The sequence below is a fragment of the Microcebus murinus genome, chromosome 18 (genome assembly GCF_040939455.1).
Source record: "Microcebus murinus isolate Inina chromosome 18, M.murinus_Inina_mat1.0, whole genome shotgun sequence".
Lineage (NCBI taxonomy): Eukaryota > Metazoa > Chordata > Mammalia > Primates > Cheirogaleidae > Microcebus > Microcebus murinus.
Genome location: NC_134121.1, coordinates 38,273,893 through 38,287,368, shown reverse-complemented (window position 1 = coordinate 38,287,368; position 13,476 = coordinate 38,273,893). Strand labels below are relative to the sequence as shown.

The 13,476-nt window shown below is 45.4% G+C and overlaps 1 protein-coding gene and 1 non-coding gene across 2 annotated transcripts in view; both read left to right on the top strand.

The window, feature by feature from the left end:
• Window positions 1-13,476, top strand: part of ACSF2 (acyl-CoA synthetase family member 2) — a 40,117-nt gene that overhangs the window by 446 nt on the left and 26,195 nt on the right. The gene's annotated exons all lie outside the window — the stretch shown is intronic.
• LOC142862283 (U6 spliceosomal RNA) lies at window positions 3,410-3,515 on the top strand. Its single transcript, XR_012913352.1, has one exon. It is a non-coding gene; the product is annotated as a U6 spliceosomal RNA (small nuclear RNA).

Here is a 13,476-nt window from a genome sequence, read left to right as displayed (position 1 = left end):
TGCCGACTCTGAGTTCTGGGCCAGGACTCTAAATTGTTCTTCCCTTATGGGCACGCACACAGAGGGCCAGGAGTGCCTATCCTGATAGGGGGGCACAAGGGCCGAGCCCCGGGCTCTGTCCCCAGGTCCCTGCCTCTGAGCTGGGACCCCTTTGAGGATAAACTCCAGTCTCCGCAACCCAGGCCATTAAACTTAGCAGTCTCCCTCTGTCATCAGCTGACAAGCACTGCTTTCGCGCCTTGCTGCCTGCTCTTGGGCCCATTTGCTTCTGTCTTCTTTGCAAGGGGTGGAATGGAGGCTGGCAGGCAGAGGGGTGCCTGTTTCCTGGAGCTTTGCTGCCTCTGTAGCAGCACAGCAAGTAAAGCTGCTTTCCTGGTGTCCCCCAGCCCTGGGGAGGACCCGGTGAGATTGCAAATGTGAAGTGTGTGCTTCCTTGCATAGAGCTGGCTCCCACTCGTGCTGTCGCGTGTGTTAGCTTCCGGGCGTGGGGGTGGGTGGTGGAACGGAAAGGGGGGGGCCGCTGAGCCTGCCCTGCCCCCTAACCAGGCGAGGTTCTAAGCCTGTGGTCAGGACAGTGTTCTTGACTTCAGATGGGGTGGGACCCTGGGCACGGAAAAGGGAGAAAAAACCTGAGCAGGGCTGTCTCTGGAAGGAGATGCAAATTCTTTTTTGGCTAGGATGCCACCATCACACCTTTTGATCTTGCTGGTTCCTGAAACCTAGAAAGTATGCAGTGCTTTTACATCACTCCGCCCAATTTCCTGAGAAAAGGCTGACCAGTAGATGCGATTGGGATGAAAAGAGCTGGGTCCTCTTCCATCTCTGTCACTTGCTACTTCCTAGGCAAGTTCAGCTCTCCTCCCACCCCGGCCTCCAAGCCCCTCCTCTGGACCCCTGAGTGTCCCCTCAGGCTGGGAGGACTCTAAGGAAAGTTACTTCCCAAAGTGTACACATTTTATAAACCTAACTCAGGCCATATGGCAACATTTCTGACCTTTGACTTTTTTTGTGTATAAACAAAACAAGTCACTTACCTGCTACAGGCCTGTGACCTCTGGGTGGGGGCGGGGGTCCCACAAGGCTTCAGAGAAATTCTGTGTCTGTACCAGGAAGAGACCCATTTATCCAAAGAGATGATTTCCTGAGCACTTGGCCTAAGCCCTCCCCTTCCCTTCCCCTTCCTGACCTTGCATCCTTAACAGCTGACCATGGTGGTTTTGCTAGGTTTCTCTCCTACTTTCCCCATCAGAAAAGCAGGGTTCAAACATGCAGCAAGCTTTGCTCAGAACAGATGCTGTGTCGTGCACCTAGTGGGTGCTGTGGATATAGAAGCCAGAGTACTCAGTCTTCTGCCTTCTAGAAACTTGGAGTGCAGTGGGAGGAAAAGATAAATCCAAGGGGATCTTGATTCGGTGTTCCAAGCGCCAGAGTAAAGAATGTTCCTGCACTTCTGTCCTCTGCTTTTTCTGATCTGGTCATCCACAGCCTGTCTGGCTGCTGCCCAACACCCATACCTGTTACTTATTAGATCCCTGCTTTTGCATGGTAGGGAAGAGCAAGGACTTTGAAGCCAGACCTAGCTGGGTGACAGCTTTGGCTCCTCCACCTGCTGGCTGTTACCTAACCTCTGAGCCTGGTTAGTTTGTCCTTAATATTACCTACTTGTTACATTGTTGGGCTGATGAACACAAGGTTATTCTTTGCCGCAACCTTTCCAGAGAGGCAGGTCTGGTCCCTGAAAACCTTCGCATGGTGTCGGGGTGGGATTTAAGACTGACTTGAAAGTATGAGAGTACTCCCTCCTCAGTGACCTCTTTCTTGGACCTGATTCTTTCTCCTGGCCAGTTGCAGTTGCCAAGACGGTGGCTTCTGCCCGAACACAAGTCCAGTCCTTGGATCTGCTGGACATCCGCCTCGTGCATCCAAGGCAGGGCTGTCCAGAGCCTTTTTCCCTGGAAGGAAAGAAGAAGCTGTCCATTGCTTTCCATAGCTTCTCACCACTCACTCCTCCACCCTGTCCACTCAGCTGCTTCCCCAAGGAAGGTGGATGGGCTACTCTGGGGCTTCAGTTGGGAGCCTCCAGAGAGGAATTCAAAGAGACACCTGGGATGAGCAGGCTTCCTCCAGCAACCCCCTAAAGCTGTCCTGGGGCTGCCTATGGCACAGCTGCATGGGGCTGTCGGGAACATTCAGAGCTGGGAAGGGCAGAGAGAATGGTGGCTTAAGCCTCCCCAAATTGGGGGTGCTGCTCAGGCTGGGGATCCACTCATTTGGTGGTGGGTATGGAGGGGTGAGTGGGCTTCAAGGACCACCCTCCAGAGCTATCATCATGGGGCTCTCTCAACCTAAAGGAAAAAAACTGAGGCAAAATTAACATAAGTGGAGAGGTTATTTAAGCCCAAGTTTGAGGACTGCAGCCAGGGAGCATAGGTCCAAGTGAAATGCTTCGATTGAGTTTTTTTTTTTTTTTTAATTATTTTTTTTTATTTTGGCATATTATGGGGGTACAGATTTTAAGGTTTCAACAAATGCCCATTCGATTGAGTTTTTAAAGGAAAAGTAGAGGCAGTTCCTAGGTGGTTTACCAAGAATTCACATTAAAATAACATGAGCTATCGGGCGGGTGTGGTGGCTCACACCTATAACCCTAGCACTCTGGGAGGCCAAGGCAGGTGGATCGCTCAAGGTCAGGAATTCGAAACCAGCCTGCACAAGAGCAAGACCCTGTCTCTACTAAAAATAGAAATTAATTGGCCAACTAAAAATACATAGAAAAAATTAGCTGGGAATGGTGGCACATGCCTGTAGTCCCAGCTACTTGGGAGGCTGAGGCAGGAGGATCGCTTGAGCCCAGGAGTTTGAGGTTGCTGCAAGCTAGGCTGACGCCACGGCACTCTAGCCGGGGCAACAGAGACTCTGTCTCTAAAAATAAATAAATAAACATGAGCTATCGATTGGCTATACATTGTTCTTTATAACACAAAGTCCTAGAAGGGGAAGATTGTGGGTGAGGCCTCTAGTTAGGAACAAAATGCCTTTAAACAGTTGCTCCCAGACATGGGGGTAGGTGGGGCAGCATATCTCTCCGAGACTGATAAATTTTGCATACCTCACAAAGCTCAGACTACTCTGAGCTATTTTTCTTTTCTGAAGATTTAGAACTTAACTATAAAATGCTGTTTCTATATGAGGAGCTCGTATTAAGCATGGAAATGTTTTGGGTGGTAACCCGAAATAGAAAAAAATACTTTTCTCATAATTCCCAAAAGACGATTTACAAATGATTTGATAATGACATTCCTACATCCCATTTCAAACCTTCAATCTACGTAGACAATAGAAACATAACAATAGAACATAAACTATGGTAGCTTCAATGAAATACTTCTTAGAAAAGAAAAAAACTATGGTATTTGCTTTAGCACATATACTAAAATTGGAACAATACAGAGAAGATTAACATGGCCTCTTAAAAAAAAATCAGCCTGAGCAAGAGTGAGACCCCGTCTTTATTTATTTATTTGTTTATTTTTTTTGAGATAGAGCCTCACTTTGTTGCCCAGGCTAGAGTGAGTGCCGTGGCATCAGCCTGGCTCACAGCAACCTCAATCTCCGGGGCTCAGCGATCCTACTGCCTCAGCCTCCCGAGTAGCTGGGACTACAGGCATGTGCCACCATGCCCGGCTAATTTTTGTATATATATTTTTAGTTGGTCAATTAATTTATTTCTATTTTTGGTAGGAACGGGGTCTTGCTCAGGCTGGTTTCGAACTCCTGACCTTGAGCAATCCGCCCACCTCGGCCTCCCAAAGTGCTAGGATTACAGGCGTGAGCCACCACGCCCGGCTCGTCTTTATTAAAAATAGAAAGATTGCGGCCGGTCGTGGTGGCTCATGCCTGTAATCCTAGAACTCTGGGAGGCCGAGGTGGGCGGATCGCTCAAGGTCAGGAGTTTGAGACCAGCCTGAGCAAGAGCGAGACCCCGTCTCTACTAAAAATAGAAAGAAATTAACTGGCCAACTAAAAATACATAGAAAAAACTAGTTGGGCATGGTGGCTCGTGCCTGTAGTCCCAGCTGCTGGGAGGCTGAGGCAGGAGGATCGCCTGAGCCCAGGAGTTTGAGGTTGCTGTGAGCTAGGCTGACACCACGGCACTCTAGCCAGGGCAACAGAGTGAGACATTGTTTCAAAAAAAAAAAAAAAGATTGCACCAGTAATCCTAGCTACTCGGGAGGCTGAGGCAGGAGGATCGCTTGAGCCCAGGAGTTTGAGGTTGCTGTGAGCTAGGCTGACGCCATGGCACTCTAACCCAGGTGACAGAGCAAGACTCCGTCTCAAAATAAATAAGTAAACTATGAACTTGGCTATTGCAAGCATTGAAGGAGATACATCTGTTTCATTACCCTCCCCTCCTTTGCACACAGTAGGTTGCAGTTTACTGGGGAGAGTGTAGCAGGGAATACAAAGATGAATGAGCTTGTTTTCACTGGGCCTACAGGGGAGGGCCATTGACACACTGATTCGAGGCAGAAAGTGTATAGAACTGTTAAGGATATCAGTCAAAGCCAGAAGACTGGGCGGTAGGAATTGAAGGGAAGACTTCCTGAAGAGGCTGGGATTTCAGCCTGATCCTTGGAATGACAGGGCTGCAGTGACGTGTGTAGCCTTCGTACTTTTGTGAAATGTCACTTGTGCTTGAATCACCCTGAACCCTGAGTCTGAAGTCCACCTAACCTCCCTCACATCATTTTACTTATTCAATCTACAGATGGAAACATTGGAGCCAGACAGATCTGGATTCAAATGAACCACTTTCTAGCTGAGTAGTTTTTGACTTAAGTTGAACTTAGTTTTTCTCATGTATAAGTAGTGTTCTTGTAAGGATTAAATGAGGTCACATAAGAAAATGCTTAACAAAGCCTTTTTTTTTTTTTTTTTTTAGACAGAGTCTTACTCTGTTGCCCAGGCTAGAGTGCCATGGCATCAGACTAGCTCACAGCAACTTCAAACTCCTGGGCTCAAGCAATCCTCCTGCCTCAGCCTCCCTAATAGCTGGGAACATAGGCATATGCCACCACGCCTGCCAAATTTTTCTATTTTTAGCAGAGATGGGGTCTTGATCTTGCTTAGGATGGTCTCAACTCCTGACCTCAAGGGATCCTCCTGCCTTGGCCTCCCAGAGTGCTAGGATTACAAGTGTGAGCCACCACACCCACCCAACACAGCCCTGACATCAAGGACAAGTTTAGCTTGTTGCAGTGGTGAGCTGTTTTACCTTGGTGCCTGTATAACAAAGCCTTTGCACGTTCTTGCAGTGACCCTACGGTCCACAGTTTAGCAACTGTGTCTGGAGAGTAGGAGGGAGAAGGCTCCAGCAGGGGAACTGCCTAAGCAAAGGTGTGGCTGCTCAGGATATGTTGACAGATCTGTGCTTATGCTGAGCATTGGGATAAAGGTGATCATATGTTCAACAAGCCAACGTGCAAGCTGTAATTTCATCTTTGGAGTTGGGTTTGCCATGGGAGTGTCCTGATAATGACGGGTACCAACAATTCTGCCAGTGCCTCTCCCTCCAGAACTAAACATACTGGGTTTCTAGCTTACCAGTTGTGTTTTGTAAACCTTGGTGGTGTGCACGTGTTCCTCGATTTGGGAGTGCTATAACAGGAAAGCCAATCCCAGCCCTGCCACTTCTAGCTCAGTGTGTCTTTAAGCAACTTACTCAGCCGCCGTGCATCTTCGTTTCTTTGTCACATAGGCCGCTGGGACAAGATGCACTCAATATTTCTGTAGACATTCTGTGATTTCTAAAGAGGCTGGGGTTTGGGCCTCATCCCTGAAACCAACAGGGCTGTGATGTGGAGTATGCAGCCTTCATACTCGTATGAAATTTCACTTGGGCTTGATCCTTTATGAATCCCGAGGATGAAGCTCTGAACCTCCTGATATTCTGTGATTCTGTAGCTCTCTGTGGGAACAGAAAACATCAAGGGTCTTTTTTTTTTAAATAATTTTATAAAAAATTTTTAATTTTCATTTGCCTGCTAACACAACATATATCAAGGGTTTTTTTTTGTTTGTTTTTTGTTTTGAGACAGAGTCTCGCTTTGTTGCCCAGGCTAGAGTGAGTGCCCTGGCATCAGCTTAGCTCACAGCAACCTCAAACTCCTGGGTTCAAGCAATCCTGCTGCCTCAGCCTCCCGAGTAGCTGGGACTACAGGCATGTACCACCATGCTCGGCTGATTTTTTTCTATATATATTAGTTGGCCAATTAATTTCTTTCTATTTATAGTAGAGACGGGGTCTCGCTCTTGCTCAGGCTGGTTTTGAACTCCTGACATTGAGCAATCCGCCCGCCTCGGCCTCCCAGAGTGCTAGGATTACAGGCGTGAGCCACCACGCCCGGCCACATGAAGGGTTTTGATGCTAAGAAGCCAAGATCTAGGCCTTGAATGGACCTTAGTAATCCCATTAAGGGACAAGTGTCCTGAGTCAGCCCCCAACTTCTGGACACTCTTCCCCTGGGGGCTCTGTACAAGCATCCCAAGGGAAGACCTACAGCATGGAAGCCTGATCCTAAGTATTTTAGGCTTTCAGAAATATGCCCTGTCTTCTTGAGAGAGTTTGCTAAGACCCAAATTATAACTTCCTATGTGCTTTTTCTACATAACCCTCAAACACACACACACTAGTGGTTCCATTCAAGATGCTGAAAGTAGAAGCTTCTTCCGCCAATATAGAGTATCTTGTTCAAAATCTTTATTGCAGCTCTTACTTCTCAGGAGTTCTTTGTAGTCTGTGTCCTTCATGGGTCATTTACTACCTCAGGGAGGTTCTGTTGGGTGGTAAAAAGATCATGGGTCTTTATAGTATAATTACAGACAGGAAACTGCACAGATCTTAAGTGTATATATAGTACAATAAATTTAAACAAATGTATACACCTATTACTCAACACCCCAAGATATAGAACTTGTTCATCACTCTAAAATAGTACTACCTACTGTTCAGTGGAAATATAACGTGAGCCACTATAATTTTAAGCTTCCTAGTAGCCATCTTGAGAAAGTAAAAGGAGACATTAATTTTAATGATGTATTTTCTTTAGCCCAGTATAGCCAAAATATCATCTCAACATGGAATCAATCTTTTAAAACTTGCTAATGAGTATTTTAATTCTTTTCTTTCATGAAGTCTTCCAAATTGGATATGTATTGAATACACCACACCTTAATTCAACTAGCCACATTTTAAGTGCTCAATAGCCCACATGTGACTAGGGCTACCGTATAGATGCACAGCTCTAGAAATTTCTTTTATGCCCCTTTTTAGTCAACTGCCTTCCTCAGCCAGAGGCAACCACTATTCTGATTTTTATCTCCATAGATTTTTTGGCTGCTCTTTAATTCTAGAGTATGTACTGGATAAACTTTTGTGTCTGGCTTCTTTTTTTTATTTCAAAATATTGAGGGGGGGGGTACAAAAGTTTGTTTTTTTTTCCCACAAGGATATGCTCTGTAATGCTGAAGCAAGGGTTTTAGCATGTCGGACACCAGGGCAGAGTTCACTGTACTCAGTAGGTAAGTTTTTACCGCTCCCCCGCCCCCAACCTCCCTCTGCCTCTGGCTTCTTTTGCTCAAAAGCCAAGGAGTGCTTTTAGGATGAGCAGTCTACTAACCTTGACAGCGCAATGTTTCAGCGTTCTTTTATTTATTTATTTATTTATTTATTTATTTATTTAATTTATTTTTCCGCCTCCGCCCCCCCCCCTTTTTTTTTGAGACAGAGTCTCTGTTGCCCAGGCTAGAGTGAGTGCAGTGGCATCAGCCTAGCTCACAGCAACCTCAATCTCCTGGGCTCAAGCGATCCTTCTTCCTCAGCCTCCCGAGCAGCTGGGACTACAGTCACGAGCCACCATACCCGGCTAATTTTTTTCTATGTATTTTTACTTGGCCAATTAATTTCTTTCTATTTTTAGTAGAGACAGGGTCTCATTCTTGCTCAGGTTGGTTTTGAACTCCTGACCTTGAGCGATCCTCCCACCTTGGCCTCCCAGAGTGCTAGGATTACAGGCTTGAGCCACCACACCTGGCCTATTTTTTTTTTTTTTTTTTTGAGGCAGGGTCTCACTCTCTTGCCTGGGCTAGAGTGAGTGCCTTGGCGTCAGCCTCGCCCACAGCAACCTCAAACTCCTGGGCTCAAGCGATCCTCCTCCCTCAGCCTCCCAGGTAGCTGGGACTACAGGCATGAGCCATCATGCCCGACTAATTTTTTCTATATATATTAGTTGGCCAATTAATTTCTTTCTACCTATAGTAGAGACGGGGGTCTCGCTGTTCCTCAGGCTAGTTTTGAACTCCTGACCTCGAGCAATCCGCCTGCCTCGGCCTCCCAGAGTGCTAGGATTACAGGTGTGACCCACCATGCCCGGCCTACACTTTTAATATGTCTCTGAATCCACAGATAGTAGAGTGGTCCCTCAGTATCCGTGAGGGATTGATTCCAGGATATCTCTTGGATACCAAAGTATACTAAAATCCTCAGATGCTCAAGTCCCCTATATAAAATGAGGTAGTATTTGCATATATATGCACATCTTCCCATATACTTTAAATCATCTCTAGACTACTTATAATACCTAATACTATGTCTACATTTCACTCTATTTATGTGGATTCAACATAGAGCTCGGCACACAGCAAGTTCAAGTTTTGCTTTTTGGAACTTTGTCAAATTTTTTCTGTGTTTTTTTTGTTTGTTTGTTTGTTTGTTTGTTTGAAACAGAGTCTTGCTCTGTCACCCGGGCTAGAGTCCCGTGGCATCAGCCTAGCTCACAGCAACCTCAAACTCCTGGGCTCAAGCAATCCTCCTGCCTCAGCCCCCAAGTAGCTGGAACTACAGGGATGTGCCACCCCGCCTGGCTAATTTTTTTCTGTTTTTAGTAGAGACGGGTTCTCGCTCTTGTTCAGGCTGGTCTCAAACTCCTGAGCTTAAATGATCCTCCTGCCTTGGCCTCCCAAAGTGCTAGGATTGCAAGTGTGAGCCACCATGCCGGGCCTAAAGTTTACGTTTGTTAAAACATGTAAAGCACTTAAAATCATGCCATGTGAGTAATAAGTGCACTTAGTTTTGGCTGTTTTTGGTTTCCATAAACAATATGTATTATGCTCTTATAATTTCAGCAAAAATAATATTATAATTCCCCTCTTTTTTTCACTCTGTAATGCGTGTTTTTGAGACCTATCCATCTCAAGGTGATGTGAATGGAGACCTCTAGACTGAAGTTACTGTTCTCCCTGCAGTGTCATAGTCCATCAGGTGACTGTAACTCTAGTAGTAGGATTCCCGTGATGAAGAGTTGACATTTTTTTTTTTTTTGAGACAGTCTCACTCTTTTGCCCGGGCTAGAGTGCCGAGGTGTGAGTCTAGCTCACGGCAACCTCCAACTCCTGGGCTCAAGCGATCCTCCTGCCTCAGGCTCCGAAGTAGCTGGGACTACAGGCATGCACCACCATGCCCGGCTAATTATATATATATATATTTTTTTAGTTGTCCAGCTAATTTCTTTCTATTTTTTTAGTAGAGATGGGGTCTAGCTCTTGGTCAGGCTGGTGTCGAACTCCTGAGCTCAAACAATCCTCTCAACTTGGCCTCCTAGAGTGTTAGGATTATAGGCGTGACCACTAGCAGCAACTAAGTTTCTCTGTTTTCCTATATCCCTGTCAATACATAGTATTACTGGAGTTTATGATGTTTGCCACTCTGGTCAGGGTGAAAGGGTGTCTCCTTGTGATTTTAATTTCCATTTCTCTGATTACCAGCAAGATTGAACACCTTGTGAAATGTTTATTGTTGATGTCTTCTGTGAGTCCTCTGTTCATAGTCTTTGTCCATTTGTTATGTTAGATTGTCCTTATTGATTTGCAGAATTTTTAAAAAAGATACAGGCTAAATATTAATCCCTTGTCTCTTATATATGAAATAAAATTTACAAACGCTTCTAGCCTTGATGATGCGTGCTTCTCTGAGGACCTAGGGGCCGGCCTCACATCAAATGCCTGGGGAAGGGATAGGAGCAGAGGCCAGTTCATTACTTGGAACAAGACAGGATATTGCTTTCAATTTCATCTTGAAAACCTTGCTGGTGGCTGGCATGACACCCTCCCCAGGAACCAGAGGTCGGCCTCAGCTTGGTAGGTGTTCTTGCAGTTCTGTGGGCCCCTCTCAATAAGTCATGGTCGTGAGTCCACTGATCCTTCCTCGGCAGTGGTTTCTGAAAGGATTAAGGGGCCTTGCCCAGGGCCTGAGACAATTTCAGTCCCTGGCAGCGGTACCTGTCTATCTGTCTACCTCGAGCTCCAGTTCCAGGAACCTCCACCCAGCAGGTAATATGTAACAGGAAGCAAAACAAACAGCTTCTCCCCTTCGACTCTGGATTGCGGACTTGTTCTCTCACACAGGCACGTGCAAGCCCTCCATCGCGCCCAGCTCTGCCTGTGGCCTCTACCTAACCCTCTCGGAACTGTGTCATCCTTTGTGCCCACCCACAGTCACCTCCAGCCCCCCGACTTTGGTTGCTAGCACTGGGATGTCACGGAAGCCACAGCCATTCCACCTGCAGGTCCCTGAGCCAGCTTGCCCTTGTTTTCTGTCCAGTTCCTGCTGGTCGGCAAGGCCGGACTAGGTGGGGCTGGTGCCAGGGCCCCAGGCTTTCCAGGTTAGTCCAGCCAGGGGGCTGTGCAGGTGGGGTGCAAAGCCACTGTGGGTGGGTGCCAGGAAAGGTGAGCTGGAACCACGAGAACAGAGCAGTGAGACAAGAGGCGGCGAAGAGCACGAATCGGGCACCAAACTAAATCATGGAATAGTCCGTGTGTGCTTGAATTCTGCCAGGCATGAGTTCCAGTGCCGGGCAGCTGCTGAAGGGGCTGTCTCTGGAGGGGTTCTCTGTGGGCCTGTGCCACTGAGAGGGCCCTGTCTGCCCGCTAGGGTCCCCCAGGGAAGCTGTGGACAGGCTGCGGGAGAAAGAGCAATGCGCTTGGAAAGGGGTCCAGATTTACCACCAACCAGGGTCAGAACCTGAAGAAAATGAACGTTTTGCTGCTTCGTTCATAAAAACAAATGGTCCCGGACCACGTGAGAATCAGAGACACACGCAGAAGTCCTTTTTAAACCATAAGGCTTGGGAGAACATTCCAGGCAGAGGGCAGGCACCGAGGCAAAGTATTTTAAACCACAAGAGATGGCTGAACAGAATTGCCCACAGGTTATAGTATCGCCATCACAGGAGTCATAGTTAAATAGCAATAGCCCAAAGCCACGATATGTGACAACCCAGTGACCGGAGCCTGGCTGCTGAAAACCTCCCTTTAAAAAAGCCCTGTTTGTCTACTTAAAGACAGGATGGTGGTCTTTGAAACACTAGTCCACTGCCCTCCTCATTTGCCGGCAAATCAGTCAACTTCTCTTTCCTTTTCCTAAAAATGAAATAAATAAAAATAAACCATAAGGCTCCACAAAGATTCATTTTGTATTGTATCGAGGCCTTGGAGGCCAGACAGTCCTTTGAATCCCAGCTTGGCGCTTCTGGGTCTGTGGCTTTGCGTGAAGCGCTGCATTTCTTTGAGTCTCATTCCCTCTCTGTAAAATGGCTATGTGTCTTCAGCAGTTATGAAGATCCCAGAGATCCTGTATGCGGAGGGTTTAGAAGAGAGCTGGCATGAGGACACACCAATAAACGTCGACTCCCAATGTTCTGAAATATGCTTTTTCACCTAAAATATATTATACATTTTCCATATCATTAAATGTAGAGTATCTTCATTTTTTTAATGGCTTAGTGTTCCATTGTATATATGCTCTATAATTTAGTTATCTATTCCCATACTCATAGGAATAAAGGTGTTTTTTTTCCTAATTCTTTGCTAAGTGGAAATTAATGTCCTTATTCATACCTTTCTTTCTCTCTCTCTTTCTTTCTCTCTCTTTCTTTCTTTCTTTCTTTCTTTCTTTCTTTCTTTCTTTCTTTCTTTCTTTCTTTCTTTCTTTCTTTCTTTCTTTCTTTCTTTCTTTCTTTCTTTCTTTCTTTCTTTCTTTCTTTCTTTCTTTCTTTCTTTTTTGTCTGTTTTTTGTTTCTTAGGATAGATTCCTAAAAGTAGAATTGCTGGGTCAAAAGGTAGGCATATTCAAAATGTTAATAGATACTAAATCAGAACAGATCCAGATTTACAGGTTCTGCAGCTTGCATGATTTGGGGGTTACTCTTTCTGAAAAAGAATGTGAAACTATAGATAACAAATTTAGTGCAAATCGAAGATTCATTTAGAATAAGAGTAGAATTTGCTACAAATTGCTAGCAATGTGAAGGTTCTTTCTTTGAGATCTCTTTAAGCAATATGTTGATTTGCAACCATCTTCCCTTCTCCAGTTTCCAGGAACTCCCAGCACTAGGGTGGTGGACAGAAGCCAGTTTGGGCTGAAGCATAAATTTCATAGGCTTCATGGCATTTGTACTCTTTGTCCTCTAAAAATCTTGTACCAATTTACGCTCTGGTATGTTTCTATATCCTTGCCAACATTCTGTATTATTCATCATTCTTGCTTTTATGTCAAAATTCATAGCCATTTTATTAATCGCCTCTAGTTGGGGAGCTTTATTTAGGCACTACTGAATACAGCATTATAATCTAGTGCCGTAGCTTATCCTGGGATAACCTTTCCTACTGACTGCATGAAGCCAACAAGAACACAGACTGACTCGGGTTGCAAGGATGAACTCTTATTTAGCTGAAACTGCTTTCTAGTACTGCCTATGGGTACTCTTTGATGAGGATACCTGTCATGGAATTTTGAAATTAAATATTGACTCCTCTAGCAATCTTTGGGCAGAGGATTACTGATTGGTTATATTTTCTCCTCTAGTAACTTTTCATTTATTACCATCTCAGACAGGTTGAATTACTTTCAATATATGTACATATGAGATTTTTGGAACATCTTTCTGGGCCCAGTGGCATAATAATTCTGATGAATTTTTGAAAGGATTGAGTTTGAGCTGCTAAAGGACCAGAGACTAAGTCTCTCTCTTAGACCCTATACATTCTTTCTCTGCAAACACACACATACACACACACACATACATACACACACACACACACACACACACACATGCCTTTGCCACCATTTGAAAATAAGTTGCAGACATCATAATATCAATTGTTTTAATCTTTTTTTTTTTTTGAGACAGAGACTCATTCTGTTGCCTGGGCTAGAGTGCCATGGCGTCAGCCTAGCTCACAGCAACCTCAAACTCCTGGGCTCACGCAATCCTACTGCCTTAACCTCCCGAGTAGCTGGGACTACAGGCATGCGCCACTATGCCCGGCTAATTTTTTCTATATATTTTTAGTTGGCCAATTACTTTCTTTCTATTTTTAGTAGAGACGGGGTCTCACTCTTGCTCAGGCTAGTTTTGAACT